This window comes from Sapajus apella, unplaced genomic scaffold (assembly GCF_009761245.1).
Source record: "Sapajus apella isolate SASKATOON/1434 unplaced genomic scaffold, GSC_monkey_1.0 scaffold14, whole genome shotgun sequence".
Classification (NCBI taxonomy): domain Eukaryota; kingdom Metazoa; phylum Chordata; class Mammalia; order Primates; family Cebidae; genus Sapajus; species Sapajus apella.
The window spans coordinates 27,056,524-27,069,149 of NW_022436954.1; positions in this window are offsets into that span (position 1 = coordinate 27,056,524).

The window sequence follows — 12,626 nt, forward strand, 5'->3', positions numbered from 1 at the left end:
TACTTTCCCAGTTAACCTACAGTACGTTTGTTTACCTCTCGGTACTTATCTGTTGTTACTCCCTTACAAATCAGTTTCCAGAATTTTAATCATTCTTGGCTCACTTCTCTGACAACCTAACCAGAGACATGTGCTGGAATTGCAGTCAGAAAAGTGCCCTGAAAACTTAAAATTAAAAAAAAAAAAAAAAAAACCTTTTATAGCCCATCTGATCTACACAGGAAATTAGAAAACACCACATACTTAACTGGAAAAATAGTCGAAATAAAACGAAAAGTGAGATTTACTGTTATTTTGATTTTTATTAAAAAATGTTTATCCCTTATCTAAGGCTTGGGGACACTGGAAATTAAGGAGCTGAATGCTCGCTTTATAGAACTTTAATGATCTTCTCTTATCATGTTATATTACCGTTTTCTAAGCCTGTGGTCAAATACAATAGCTTTATTAAAGCTGTGATTCAGTTAGAAACGGGAATAAATTTTTCTGCCACAGAGCACTGGTGAGAGATGAGAGAAGAGGAGAAGAGTTTTCTCTCTTTTCTCCCTCTTGAAGGGAGGAAACTCCTCAACAACAAAAGCATGGACGCCAGTGGCTTACCCCATTAGGGTCTATTCTTCTTTGCCCTTGGAGCGAAGCTTTCTTGAATTCACTGCCAAACAGCCAAGGGATACTTAGCTTCAAGTCTATTTGGAGAAGGAAAACAAAACAAAGCAAAAACCAGGGCCCTGGTTGCAATTTCGAGGCAGGATAACACTTGCTTACATTCTGTCTCAAGTGCTTACACAGCACAGATAATGACAAACGCTCACATTTGTCAATCATTTACAATGGACCAGGTGCTGCCAGAAGCATGGTCCATTTCTATGTCATTGACTCCCCTGAACGATCCCATGCAAGAGATATTATTATTATTTGCATTTTACAGATGAGGAAACTGAGGTGGGGAGTGTAACATGCTATAAACAGTGAAGCCAGGATTCGAGTGGGTAATTTGACTCCAAAGCCCACGCATTTGGCTATGATACTGCTAAACACCCACCTGCATTTGCCAGCAGGCCATGCACCATGGCTACTAGTGAAGGGTGGGGTTGGGGTGGGGGAGCCTCTCAGAGAACCACCAACCTCAATCCATCCTGAGAAACGGGGGATTTAGAAGGAAATTGTTGTGGAGCCCCTTAACTGAAACAGTGTTGGCTCCCTTTGAAGGGAGAGAAATGAAGCAATTTCAAAGAGTTGGGGGAGGTTAGAGGTCAGGACTAAGCCACCGTAGCTAAACGATGTAGAAATGCAAGCCTGTCATTGCTAAAGTGGCAAAATAGAATATCAGGACACATTCAAAACAACCTCACATAATTATGGAAATTAACTGTTGCTATTTCTGAGACATTTTTGCCAGCTGTGTGAAGGCCATATGACATCATGAACAATTACCGATGAAACAGGGGATGAGGAATTGAGGCTTGGGGCAACTGTATGACCTTGGCCAAGTTTCTTGACCTCTCTAAGCCTCAGTTCCTTCATTTGTAAAGTGGAGATATGAATAGCACCTACCTCTTAGTCTTTGCAAGGATTAAATGATGATAATGTAGGCAAAGTGCTTGACACAATGTACAATGTAAAGAAAGTGCCCAATATATGTTAATTCTTCCTTTTGCTCAATTCCACCTGCTATAAAACTGGGTCCCATCTGTTCTGAGAGAAATACGTTATTTGCCCATGAAGAGGAGGCTTTGAATACCAATCATTCAACAAATATTCATTGTGCACTCTCCAAGTCCCAGGAGGATGCTAGATGCTAGAGATACAGTGGTGTGTTCTTTGGGTCTGGTTTCTGCCCACATAGCGTTGACAGACTTACTGGTAGGAGTTGGGCATTGAAAACAATAAGTAAGAAAGGAGCCACAGAGAATGTAATGGGAGTATGTGCTCTGGGGTATCGAAAATGACTTCCCAAGGAAGTGACTGGTTAGTTAACGCCTTCAGGATGTGTGCTAGATGACTGAAGGGACAAGGAGGGTCTCAAATAAAGGCAAGTGCTGGTGTGAAGCCTCTGAGTCAGTGTAGAATAAGGCAGGTCAAAGCACCCAAAGCACAGATGGCTTGTTTGGCTGGTGCTGAGAGAGTGAGGAATGATTGGTATTAGGTGCAGTTAGAGAAAGAGCCAGAGGTGGGATTATGGAGGTCTTGCAGCTGTTCTGGAAGCCAGCTCCTCAGGTAAGGCTCAGGGCTTGGCAGCAGCCTCACAGCTCTGTTAAAATTCTAGGCATTAGGCCCCAGAATGGTAGATCTTCTTTGTGTGTGTGCCTTTCTTTCATTCTGCTTTGTCAGGGCTCCGTCAGGAATACAAAGGCCACTCAGTGTGTTACAAGATTGAAGGCTTACAACACAGGGAATTTGAATTTAACAAAACTGGGTTTGCTGGGCATGGTGGCTCATGTCTATAATCCCAGCACTTTAAGAGACCAAGACAGGAGGATCCCTTGAGCCCAGGAGTTGGACACCAGCCTGGGCAACTTGGTAAGACCCTTTAAATTCTACAAAAGAATTTAAAAAATAGCCGGGTGTGGTGGCACATGTCTGTAGTCCTAGCTACACGGGAGGCTGAGGTGGAAGGATGGCTTGAGCCCAGGAGGCTGTAATAAGCTGTGTATGCACCACTGTACTCCAACCTGGGCAACAGAGTGAAACCCTGTCTCAAACAAACAAAACAAAACAAAAACAACAACAACTGGGGTTGAGGAGGGTAGCTAGAGGAGCAAAAGTCAAAGCAGCAGCATCTGACCATCTGGCCTGGCAGCACAGAGAAGCGGATTTTCATCTTCCAGTTTAGGGCTGTTAAGAACGGAGCTTTTGCAAACATGCTAATTAATGTGTCTTTTTTGAAAATACAAACACGTTTCTATTGGGTACATACCTCGGAGTGGAATTGAATGTGTATCGGTGGCCAGTAGCTATTGCCTCACCTTAAGTGTTGTATACAAAAGAAGCTTCATGTCTCAGGGATCACAGCAGTGTCATTCTGGGACTTCTTCATCAGAGGAGCTTCCAGATAAGGTCTTAAACCTAGAAACATTCCATGAAAAAGAAAATGACTTCTTTTTTTTTTTTTTTTTTTGCTCTGTCACCCAGGCTGGAGTGCAGTGGTGCGATCTCGGCTCACTGCAACCTCCATTTCCTGGGTTCAAGCAATTCTCCTGCCTCAGCCTCCTGAGTAGCTGGGACTAGAGGTGCATGCCACCATGCCAGGCTAATTTTTGTATTTTTAGTAGAGATGAGGTTTCACCATGTTGGCCAGGCTGGTCTTGAACTCCTGACCTTGCGATCCACTGGGCTTGGCCACCTAAAGTGCTGGGATTACAGGCATGAGCCACTGTACCTGGCCAAGAAAATGACTTTGACTGCAGATGAGGAAAAACTGAAGCAGGCACATTTTCTAAAGGCAGAAGAAAGAGTTCGTTACTGAGAAATTTTCTATTGCTTGGTTGCAATGGAGGAAATTTGCACTGGAAGTTCTTTTGGGAGGGTCAGTTCTCCCTTTGCCTTATTCAGCACGTGGTTACCTGGGCAGATCCAAAGTTGCTGGCTTCAGAAAACTCTATATGAGTCGTGGGATCTTGCATCCATGGCAACGCATGCCTTACATACCATTTCATTTCAAACAATGGGAAATTAAACATTTGATGTGAAGCAATGTCAGGTTTCAAGTTGGAGGATGGGGAAGGGGTAAGATTGTGTCTCTAAGTGGCAACTTGTAAGAGGGAATGCTTAATGCAATGCACCTAAGGAAAGGTGTTGATAGAAAGCCTCCTCATTCTGTGGTGTGCTTAAAAGTGTTTCTCACTGCCCGGTTCCCTGGGCCTTCCCTGCTCTTGCATGTGGATTGCATCTCAGAATGCAAACCATACACACATGCGCACACACTCTCACACACACAAACAGCAATTGAAGGAGGGGAAAATGCCACCTGTCTTTAGAATGTAAGACTTTCAGCCAGGCATGGTGGCTCACGCCTGTAATCCAAGCACTTTGGAGGCCAAGGCGGGCGGATCACCTGAGGTCAGGAGTTCAAAACCAGCCTGACCGACATGGTGAAACCCCGTCTTTTTAACAAAAAAAAAAAAAAGAATGTAAGACTTTCTTTTTGATGCCTCACTGGCAAGGGTTGAGTGGTAGGCACTCACTAAATATTTAGTTAATAAGTAAATGAATGAATGCAGCCACTAACTCCTTGACGGAGGAAGGGTGACATTGGGGATGGGGTTTCATTTTGAGCACCAGTTTCCCTATTATGACTCTTAATGGCTTAATTCTGTGATTATCTTTATGTCCTAATAAAAAGCTTTTAACAATTAGGGGTTGTCTGTCTGAAGTTGTATTTTAAATTAATTGGGTAGTGTATTTAACAGCTTCCACTGTCTGTTAATGGTACAATGACAGGTGGAGAGCTAGAGCCTGTTTACAGTGACAATTGCTGCCAGTCTCTTTGGTTTTGTTTGTGTTTTTTTTTTTAATTTTTTGGTTTCTCCCCCCTCCTCCCCTCATCAACATCAATAAAGAAGGAATGACAGGCTGGTAGAACTGGCAGAACGAGAAGTCAAGTTCAGTGCTGAAAAGCAAACAAATGGTTTTTTCCTTGTTTTTGTCTCCTCTCATGTTGAAGTCGCTGCCATTAGTTTCAGGTATACAGCAGTTTTACTGACTCAACAGACAGGAAGCCATGCTCTTCCCTCCACAGTGTTTTCTGAGGAGTAAAAGGCCTCTACTCCTATCCATTGCAGGGAATTTTACCTTTTGGGATACGTTTTTGTTTTCCTAATAAACACACATGCACCCACACATGCATGAATGCCTAATATTTAGAGAGTCAAGTCTGGCAGGTGGAAATGAGCCCTTCTGACACATCTCTGTTTATTGCGTTGTTTCACCAACACAGGCTCAAATGCTAACTAGCTTTGCGAATAATTTGTGGACGGAAATGTGATCATTTTTCTAAGTCAGCTGGTGGGCTCAGTTCATTGCACTCCCCACCTAAAAATAAATTCTCTGGCTGACTGTGAACATACTGATACTTGCTGCAAGTGAAGCAAACTTATGGGGACCATTAAAGTGCCAGGGCATTGGAAAATAACAGTGAAGTGAATGCTGATTTGCATTTATGTCATAAAATAACTTGTCACCTTTAATTTATCACAGTAATTGGTACCAGAGGAGAATGTGTGATTCTTATACTTGGTTCAAAGCCACCTTTTCTTTCCCTCTCCTCAAATAGTAGTGGGTGCACTTCTGAAAATAAGTGATCTTAGATCTTTTCTGAATCACTAGAATTTGGGAAGTAAGATGCATCCATGTGCTCAAAGAAACTAATAATAATGGCTAATATACTTTGTATGTTTATTTTAAACCGGGCACCCTGGTGGGTAGTTTTATTAGAGCAGGTAAATTTCACAATAATCCAATGAAGTATGTGCTATTATTGTCCTCATATCACAGATGCAGAAACTGAGTCACTGGAAAATGAAGTAACTTGCCCAGGGTCATATAACCAGTAGGTGGTAGAGCCAGGATTTGTGTTCAGGCAGTAAGACCCTAGAGCCCATGGTCAGAACCACTATGCTGAACTTGTCCAAGCCTGGCTTAGACTAAATGTATATGCTAACATAAACATTGAGAATGGGACGAATACCTGGGAAAAGTACACAGCCCCAATATCTTCAAACCTTTAAGAAAAATAGAGTGAGAATAACACATCGTTACCTTTTTCAAACTAAGAGAGACATCCGACCAGGGATAAGTAAGTTATTCCAACTAGGGTTAGAAAAATAACCAGCGGTGTGTGGTGATTACCAGTGGGGTGTGGTTATTACCAGTGCAGTGGAGGCATGGTGCTCTTGGTTATAATGGAATGCTTTGAATTTTCTGACTCTGTTTCTTGCTAAAGAAACAGCCAGCCAAAGCCACACATAATAGATGCTGCATCTTTATCAAGGAAATTCTCCAGGTCTCTCTCTATTTAGCTATGATCAGAGCAGATATACACTTTAGTTCTATAAATCAAAAGTTGACTTCTTCTACATTGACAAATTCTGAAGTATTTATGAGGGTAAGTCTCCCATGTTTCATAGAACAGGAGAATTTGGCTTCATCTGACTGTCTGGCATGTGAATACCCTGAAAAGGGGTATACTTTTGGGCATTTTGCAATATGTAAATTGCATTGCATTTGATGATAGACAGATCAAGGTTTACGTCTTCCCTCTAACACTGCCATGGAATCTGAGCAACTTACTTTACTTCTCTGACTTCTATTTCCCCTCTGTCAAAAGAAGCTGATGATACTTCCCTGAAGAATAAGTAAGCTAAAGGCAAGTGTACACATTTAGCTAACATTTGTAGGACACTTTATAGACTATGGCAATGAATACCCCAGCTCTCTTTCATTTGGCTTGTGATTTGTAAGTATTCTGACTACATGCACTATGCTAGGTATCTTTTTTTGAATTGTAGTAAAATGTACATAACATAAAATTTACCATGTTAATCTTTTTTTTTTTTAGACAGAGTTTTGCTCTTGTTGCCCAGGCTGGAGTGCAATGGCATGATCTCGGCTCACTGTAACCTCCACCTCCCACGTTCAAGCAATTCTCCTGCCTCAGCCTCCTAAGTAACTGGGATTATAGGCATGTGCCGTCATGCCCAGCTGATTTTGTATTATTACCTGTTGGTTAGGCTGGTCTTGAACTTCCGACCTCAGGTGATCTTCCTGCCTCAGCCTCCCAAAGTGATGGGATTACAGGCGTGAGCCACCACGCTGCCTCATGTTAACCATTTTTAAGTGTATTGTTCAGTGGCATTAAGTGCATTCACACTTTTATACAACCCTCACCAACATCCATCTGTAGATATGTTTTATTATCCCAAACTCTGTACCCATTAAAAAATTACGCCCCATTCTTCTCTTCCCTGGTCCCCTGGCAACCACCATCTTCCTTTGTGTCTTTATGAATTTGACTATTCTATGTACCTCATCTAAGTGGAATCACACCGTAACTGTCTTTTTGTGTCTGGCTTATTTCACTTAGCATAAGGTCGTCAAGATTCACCCACATTGTAGCATATGTCAGAAACTCATTTGTTTTCAAGGCTAAGTTATTTTAAGGTTGTATGTATATACCACATTTGGTTTATCCATTCATCCATTGGTGGACAATTGGTTATTTCCACCTTTTGGCTATTGTGAATAATGCTGCTATGAGCACTGGTGTGCAAATATCTGTTTAATTCCCTGCTTTCAATTCTTTTGAGTGTATACCCAGTAATGAGATTGCTGGTCCTATGATAATTGTAGGTTTAATTTTTTGAGGCTGGATGTCCTATGTGTATATTATTTGCAGCAGAAGGGGTGTTGAGAGGTACCTTCAGGGATTCTCAAGTGTTCCTGCAGGACTGTCCCACCGTCAGTGCTCTAATGAGGTCAAGGACCTGCAAGGCAGCTCCTTAAAAACAAGACTACATTACTTAATCACTTAGGCTCTCTGATGCCTACCTTTCTTCCCCAGTTACAGGTGACAGATTGCCAGAGCAGGGAAAAGTAATTCCAAAGACATCAGTATGCAAGCCAGAATAGGGAGCGTTATGGTTTAAAACTGTTTCTCTACTGTTTTGCTATGGATATGTGTCTGAATGTGACACATCCCACTCCCAGTCCACCCCCTCCTCTTTCTGCTGGAAGAGGGAAGGCAGGAACATTGGGGTGTGTTAACCCTTCCAGAACCAGCATCAATGACTTCCTTAAAGTGTTCCATGTTTCAGCAGCCCTGTCTCAAGTTAGAAGAGAAGCTGCCATTCACTGGATGACATTAATTGTTCTGTAACTGACAGACACTGAAAAGTCTCATTATCACCAATAACGGGGGCATCTCATTCATATCCCACCTGTCAAGACAGTCAGTTTGGGTTGTGTATGCATCCGGCAAAAGCCACTCAGCATCACACACAAGAAGAATCATGCACTCTGGTGCAGTACCTCCCCCATCCAGCCCAGTCTCCATAGGGATGTCACAAGAGAAGATCACAGGTAACCACTATTGGGAAAATAAACTCATTCTTTTGATGTTGCATCTAACCTGTTGCTGATCTTCGCAGAGAGGTCAGCTTTTCAGAGAGAAAAGTGTTTGACTTTGTGGATGATGAGTAAGTGGCAGGAAGTTCTGAGACAGCCCTCTGAGCTACGGAATTACAGCTGGTTCTTCAATGGTCACTTGGCAGAGTCATTTTCCTGAGTGTCCCAGATGGGGCTTTGTAGGAAAAGCAATTCTGGCTGCCTCATGAGGGGATCTGCTTAAAGGGAGAAGTCACTGGATATGGTGTGACGATCATGGGCCTCAGCAGCAGATAGACCAGGGTTTGCATCAGTACTAATTAACTATGTCACATGGGGCAAGTTACTTAACCACTCTGTGCCTGTTTCCCCATCAATGAACTAAAGAGGATTTTTAAAAATCTGCCTTTCTTTGGTCATTTATTAGCTATGTGGGCTGAGGTAGATCAACTTTTAGTCAGCTTTAGTTTCTTTATCTGCAAAATGGGCAGAACAATTCCTCCCTCTAAAGGATTGTTGCGAAGATGAGGTAATATGTAAATACTACATAGTAGGTACTCAATAATTGTTAGATATTACTATATCGAGCTACCTTTTACCCTTTTGGTGGTAGATGAGGTATGAATAATTAGAATGTACACACAGAAAATAAGGTTTAGACTCGAATAGGAAACATCTGTGTTGAGTGTTCCGTGGACATTTTCATTGTTATTTCTGCCAGGTTGTTTGAGCCTGATGCCAATTCTCACCTTGCATTATAGAAAGCAGAAGTCTTTCATAATCTGATTTGTTCTCTCAGCACAATGTTGTGGTTAAGCAAGATGCCCCTGGAAACAATGACCAGGGATGAAAATCATGGCACCTCAACTTCCAAGTCTTAGGATTTGGAACAATTCCTAATTTTCTTTGTACTTCAGGTTTCTTATCTGTAAAATAGAGGCAAGAATTGCATCTGTCAAAGTCATGATTAAATTCATGCGATAAAGCATGTAGCAAAATGCCCAGAATGGTATGTAGCACAAGGCAAAGTGTAAAATAAGTCTTAGCCATTATTATTACCCAGAAGCTTTCCTGTGCAACTGCCACAGTCAGAGGCAGAGAGGCAGTGGCATGCTGGAGTCACTCATACTGCCTCAGGGGAGTTGATGTGTGGCTCTCTTTCCAACTTTGCATTCAATGACATCACATCTGTAGCTTGAAACTGACCACAGTGGGAATGTTTACACCATAGAAATTGGCAAACATTACAGATCAACCCCTGTCCGCATCCCCTACCCAAAGCCAATTGTTAAACATTCACCAAGACACTGCTGAGTGCAAGAGAACACACTGCGCCACTGAGCCTCCTTTTCCACAGCTTCAACGCAGGGTGAAGACAGGGGTCCCGGCCAGGTCAAAAGGCTACTATCCAGTTAAACAGATGAAAAGAGGTGGATACCCCTCCTCTCCTGACCATGTAGTCTTCACCCCTGTACAATGCAGTAGGTGAAATATCTGTTGTCATGGGACAATCATTCCAGACATCATTTCCACCCCTCCTACTTTTTGAATGCTTTCTTTAATCAGGGGTCTTTAACTGTAAGCAACAGAAATACACATCTGGGAAACATAAGCAAAATGGGAATTTAATGGCAAGAAATGAGGATTTGAAAGGAAGTTTGAAGTCCGTAGCTTGGAATAGACAGGTCCCAGGCGGCCGCAGAACTTCTGGTTGCAGGACCTCCCCAGCTGTCTCCCCATCTGGAAAAAATAGTTCAGAAGCAACTTCATTTTTTTTTTTTGAGACGGAGTCTCATTCCCTCACCCAGGCTGGAGTGCAGTGGCACAATCTCGGCTCACTGGAAACTCCGCCTCCCGGATTCAAGTGATTCTCCTGCCTCAGCCTCCTGAGTAGCTGGGACTATAGGTATGCACCACCACTTCTGGCTAAATTTTGTATTTTTTAGTAGAAATGTGGTTTCACCGTATTGGCCAGGCTGGTCTCAAATTCCTGACCTTGTGATCTGCCTGCCTTGGGCTCCCAAAGTACTGGAATTACAGGTGTGAGCCACCATGGCTGACCAAGAAGCAACTTCTTAAAAGGGAGAATTCAACTGACTGAGTTTAGATAACATGCCCACTCTTTGGCATGATGAGTGTGTATGGGAGAACCATGTATGGGAGAACTAGATTTAGGATTCAATAACAGTAACCGCAACTGGATAAGTTTCCAAAGCAAACCAGATGTTCTTGAAGAAATAGATGCTGAGTGACCATAACCACAACAAATGTTCATTCTGCCTTCTTAGTGCCCTCAGTGGGAAATGTTTTGTAGTCCATTTCTGCAAAGGAGATGGTCATGGCAACTAACTCTCATGTCCACGGTCTTTCACAGAATGTGAGGGCAGCATAGATCCACGAAAACAAAAAACAAACAGAAAACAAAAACAAAAGAAACAACAACCCAAAGCCCATCGGACTGCAGAAAACAATGACCTCAAAGGAAAAGCTGCCTGCCTTTAGCTTGAGTAATCCCAAAGTTTACTGAGTTCACGAGAGTGCACTTCACAGGGTGATCTTCATGTGGCATTCTCTGGGGAACGACTTAAGAACTTAATCTGCCCTTTTCACCTCCAGTTTCTCCCATTCCTGCCCTGGGTGATTAATGTGATGATGGCTTTGATGACAGCTCTGCAGAATCCCAAGGGATCTATAATCTTGGGATGACATCATAGGGTGATTTGTTTGCTTCCAGGCTCCTATACGTTTCTTTAGGTACCAGCTAAGCACCCAGGAAAGTCTTCTGTAAACCTGTCAGAAATATTGTGGGGGCCTTACTGTGCCTTTTCTTATTTGGATTTCCTTTTCCTTCTGTCCTGTATTGTGATACATTTAAGAAAGGTGGTTTATCCTCTTTTTTCTTTTTTTGTTGTTTATAGCAACTCTGTTGATGATGGCTGTGTTTCTTCGGCACTATCTTGACGATCTCCCTGCCACAGCAGGGTTCTGTGGCTTTGCTTTTGAGGAATCTGTGAAGAAAATGATTTGGAAAAGAATCAGTAGCGAATCCCTACAGTAGTCATATGGCAACGGCTTTTTTGTTTTTTTAAGCCAGGATATCACTCCCTTCACCCAGGCTAAAGTGCAGTGGTGTGATCTTGGTTCACTGCAGCCTCAGCTTTCCAAGCTCAGGTGGTCCTCCTAGCTCAGCCTCCTGAGTAGCTAGGACTACAGATGAGTGCCACCATCCCCAGCTAATTTTTTTGTATTTTATTTTAAGTAGAAACAGGGTTTTGCTGTGTTGTCCAGGCTTGTCTCAAACTGCTGGGCTCAAGTGATCTGTCTACCTCGGCCTTCCAAAGTGCTAGGATTACAGATGTGAGCCACCATGCCTGGCTGGAAACTCCTTTTGATAGAATGGGTCATGGGAGGGAGAGTCATTACATAAGCATCTCATGAACTGTATAGCACAGACAATGTTGGTGCCTTTAAGTGGGATTATTAAGCACAGAATGTTTTACTACATATATTAGTTCATACTCATACTGCTATAAAGAACTGCCTGAGACTGGGCAATTTATAAAGAAAAGGGGTTTAATTGGCTCACAGTTCCACAGGCTATACAGGAAGCATTGTGAGAAGCCCCAGGAAACTTACAATCATGGCAGAAGGCGAAGGGGAAGCAAGCATATCTTATCATGAAAAAGCAGGAGAGAACGAAGGGCGAAGTGCTGCACACTTTTAAACCACCAGATCTCATGAGAACTCTGTCACCAGGCAGCACTAGGGGGATGGTGCTAACTCACTAGAAACCACCCCATGACCCAATCATCTCCCAACAGGCCCTACCTCCAACACTCAGGATCACAATTCAGCGTGAGTTTTGGGTGGGGACAAAGAGCCAAACCATATCACCACATAACCACTTTTGAACTGGGTGGAAATTGGTAGAAAATAAGCCATTTAATCTGTGTTTCCACTTCTTTCTTGTGTCCCGGTAGTCAATGTCTAATATTTACTGAGTCTTTGCTATGTGTTGGGCATTGCTGTAAGTACTTTGCATGTGTTAATTCATAAATAGGTTGGTCATATTATTCTTCCTATATTCAGATGAGGAAACTGAGGGTCAGAGAGCATAAGTAAACTGCCTAAACTCTCAGAGCCAGAAAATGGAAGAGCCAGGGTTCAAACCTATAGAGTCTCCCTCTGTAATTCGGCCCTTACCACTATGCCATAGGGCCTCCCTAAGGGGTGAGGATTATGATATCCATCTCCTACCCTCTGTGCCTGGCACTTAGTAGGTAGGTGCCTACTTACCTCTACAGCCTCAAATTTTGCATTCCCCTTCTAGGGTTGTACTCTTCAATCACACCAGGCTTTCATTTCCGTACAGCAAGCTCCTTCTCTCAGGCTCTCAAACATGCAATTCCTTCTGATTGAAATGCTCTCCATTCCTTCTTTCCCCCTCTATGCTGACTGACTTCTGCACATTGCTCTGGTCTCTGTTTAAATGCCACATCCTTCAACCTCCATTGTGAGGTTGTCCC